The sequence below is a fragment of the Mesoplodon densirostris genome, chromosome 6 (genome assembly GCF_025265405.1).
Source record: "Mesoplodon densirostris isolate mMesDen1 chromosome 6, mMesDen1 primary haplotype, whole genome shotgun sequence".
In the NCBI taxonomy this organism is placed as follows: Eukaryota; Metazoa; Chordata; class Mammalia; order Artiodactyla; family Ziphiidae; genus Mesoplodon; species Mesoplodon densirostris.
In genome coordinates this window covers 24,795,889-24,799,639 of record NC_082666.1, presented here as the reverse complement: position 1 = coordinate 24,799,639, position 3,751 = coordinate 24,795,889, and the positions used below count along the sequence as shown (strand labels likewise).

General features: G+C 48.4%; 1 pseudogene; it reads left to right on the top strand.

The window, feature by feature from the left end:
* The first annotated feature begins 1,580 nt into the window (after positions 1-1,580).
* LOC132491983 (nucleophosmin-like) lies at positions 1,581-2,463 on the top strand (annotated as a pseudogene).
* Positions 2,464-3,751: the final 1,288 nt, after the last annotated feature.

The following is a 3,751-nucleotide window of genomic DNA, read 5'->3' as shown; positions in this document are numbered from 1 at the left end:
GGGGACTGAACTTTTGTGATCAGCTTCTCTCCTGACCTGCCAAAGGGTTTCTTTCAAAGAGCTAAGCAACCTCGGCTTAGCCATCCCTGAAACATGGGTGGCTGAGAGAGGAAGGTGGACTGAGGAAGGGGCCATGATTGAGTCTCTATCAGCTAAACGGTTTTATGGATTCAAGGAGCTTGAGAGGTAAGCTCTACCTTTGCTGCACCACAAACCATATAATCTGGGCTTCTAGTGCTTGTCTAATGCCTAGATTAAGGAAGGAAAGCTTCGAAGAGGTATTCAGGCAGTGTTCCTGATTGATTGAAGGTGCTGAATTTCCAGTTTCCAAGTGGCCATAAGACTCCCCAGGAGGGGACAGTGTATAGGTGGCAACAAGCCATGAACTACACACACCTACAGGGCTCCTGCTGGAGACATCTACCCAAGTTCTTGTCCAAATGAATCTTTAGGGTGTTTTCCAGTTGCCTCTGGTCTAGGTTCTCTGTTGAGCCCCCTGAGTGACATACCAGGTCACTTTCTGTCTCCTCAGAGTCAGACCCTAGACTCCTCCCAGGATAGCTTTCTAAATACCTGGGTTATTTGGGGGCTCTTCCTCAGGCTATGCACCAGACTCTTTGTGGGTCACCTTGCCTGTCCCTTCACATGGAAATTTCCTGATTGCCTCAACGTCATGTGGCCTAGATTCTTCCTTGCTGCTTTGGCCCCTACCACAGAGGGCTGTGACGGTTGATGTTTGCCCTTTGGCCAAGAATTCCCTACTGGTTTTCCCTGAGGCTGTATCTGTGCCAGGTGGGCCCAGTGTTGGATGAAGCTCCTTCAAAGGTGGTGCTCCAGCTGCCACCAGATCTCATTGATAATAGGAAATTCTCTAGCAAGGATGGAGCCTGGTACTTAGGACAGAGAGGCCATGTTGCACTGAGGAACGTTGGGAGCTAGAGGATGAAAGGTTTCCTGAGCTCTTTGGACCGGAAAGAGTTCCAGCTGCTTCTGGAATAAGTGCCAGTCTCGGGGTTGAATTTCTTTTGGGATGAGAGACTGTACTTCATCCTGGGGTTCAGAGAAGGACACTCCACAGGCCCTATCTGGGGTGACAGAATGGGAGAGAGGTTGAAGGTGGGCCTGAGTTAGGGGCTGGGATTGGGGCAGGGTTCAAGATCAGAGGGGGCTGGGGCTGGGGCTGCAATGAGGATATTTTAGCCTGAATATGGACTGGGCCCATTAGGGAATCCACTGAATAAGGCAAAGGGAGACACTAGTCAGGGTCAGTCACCCAAGACCAGGACAGTAGCCCCAGGGACTCACTATGCAGAGAGGGGGCACCCTGGAAGAGCTGGCTCCACTTCTGCTGCAAAGAGTCCCCTCAAGTTTTGGGGTTTGGCAACTGCCAAGGACTACAGCTGCTCTGGTTTGTCTATGATGCTCCACAAGTCTTGGGAGCCTGTGGTGTCCTGTGTGTCTGCAAGAGACTAAAGTAGTCCCAGCCCTGGTGTGATTCCATCCTTCGCGGCTGTTCTCCAGAACAGTAGTCGTTTATCTCCGTCCGCTTTCTCTCCCACCTAAGTGCATGCCACCAACCCATGGAAGATTCAATGGACATGGACATGAACCCCCTGAGGCCCCAGAACTATCTTTTCGGTTGTGAACTAAAGGCCGACAAAGATTATCACTTTAAGGTGGATAATGATGAAAATGAGCACCAGTTATCTTTAAGAATGCTCAGTTTAGGGGCTGGCGCAAAGGATGAATTGCACATTGTTGGAGCAGAGGCGGTGAATTATGAAGGCAGTCCAATTTAAGTAACACTGGCAACTTCAAAGATGTCTGTACAGCCAATGGTTTCCCTTGGGGGCTTTGAAATAACACCACCTGTGGTCTGACGGTTGAAATGTGGTTCAAGGCCTGTGCATTATTGGTGGACAGCACTTAGTAGCCGTGGAGGAAAATGCAGAGTCAGAAGATGAAGAGGAGGAGGACGTGGCACTCCTCCTCTGGAAAGTGTTCTGCCCCGGAAGTGGTAGCAAGTTTCCACGGAAAAAAGTGAAACTTGCTGCTGATGAAGATGACGATGATGATGACTTTGATGAGGAGGAAGCTGAAGAAAAGGCTCCAGTAAAGAAATCTGTACAAGATACTCCAGCCCAAAAATGCACAAAAGTCAAACCAGAATGGAAAAGACCAAAACCATCAACACCAAGATCAAAAGGTCAAGAATCCTTCAAAAAACAGGAAAAGACTGCTAAAACACAGAAAGGACCTAGCTCTGTAGAAGACATTAAAGCAAAAATGCAAGCAAGTATAGAAAAAGGTGGTTCCCTTCCCAAAGTGGAAGCCAAGTTCATCAGTTACGTGAAGAATTGTTTCCGGATGGGTGTTCAAGATCTCTGGCAGTGGAGGAAGTCTCTTTAAGAAAATAGTTTAGGGACTTCCCTGGTGGTACACTGGTTAAGAATCCACCTGCCAGTGCAGGGGACATGGGTTCAAGCCCTGGTCCGGGAAGATCCTACATGCTGCGGAGCAACTAAGCCCATGCGCCACAACTATTGAGCTTGTGCTGTAGAGCCCGCTAGCCTCAACTACTGAGCCTGCGTGCGTCAACTACTGAAGCCCATGTGCCTAGAGCCCATGCTCTGCAACAAGAGAAGCCATCACAATGAGAAACCCACGCTCCGCAATGAAGAGTAGCCCACGCTCATGACAACTAGAGAAAGCCCGCGCACAGCAACAAAGACCCAACGCAGCCAAAAATAGATAGATAGATAGAAAATAGTTGATATCTGGCTGTCCTTTTTATAATGAAGAGTGAGAACTTTCCCTACCATGTCTGATAAATATTGTCCAGGTTTCTTTGCCAAGAATGTGTTGTCCAAAATGCATGTTTAGTTTTTAAAGATGGAACTCCACCCTTTGCTTGGTTTTAAGTATGTCTAGAATGTTATGATAGGACATAGTAGTAGTGGTGGTCAGACAAATGGAAATGGTGGGGAGACAAAAATATACATGTGAAATAAACTCAATATTTTAATAAAGTAAAAAAAAAAGTTCTAGAAGATTTCATTGGTAGTCTGCCTCAGTTGCTTAGGAAGTGTCCCTCCTCCTTTTCTCTATGCTCCATAATTTGGAAATGCACTCTTTTTGTGACTTGTATCTCCTGGAGCTCCTGCAGATCAGGGCTGAGGAAGAGAAGCTACCTCCTCAGCGCACCTGCTTGCCAAGTCCCCCAGAGACAGGCCTCTGAGGGAGGGGAGGGCTCAGGGGGAGGAGCTGTGGAAGGCAAAGGGACACAGAGGAAGCAGCAGCTTCCTCAACCTCCCCAGACATCAGAAAATCAGCTTCTACAGTCACTCTATCATGATCCTCCCAGCAGGGATCTTGCCGCAAACTGTTATCATCAAGAAGCTTGCCCAGATGGCTGCAAAAGACAGGATGTGTGCTGCAGCTGGGAGCAGAATGAGGATAGGAGGGCCCAGCAGGCTTGGCAGAAGTCACATTCCCCACGTCACTGACTTCAAGATGCTTCTTTTATTCCTCAATGAGGGATTTCTTTCACATTCCCTTCCCTATAGGATTACCCTCTCATGTCAACCTCGGCTGCACGGGGGCTCTGCAGTCACAGAGGCCATGCTAGGAAGAGGGGGCAGGAAAGAAGAAGAGCTTCATCAATACCTGCTTTTTCAAAGAGTCAACAGGTCCCATGTGTGCTCCTTTCTGGCAAACTCTCCAAGCTGGGAAAGAAAGAGACTTGGTCACA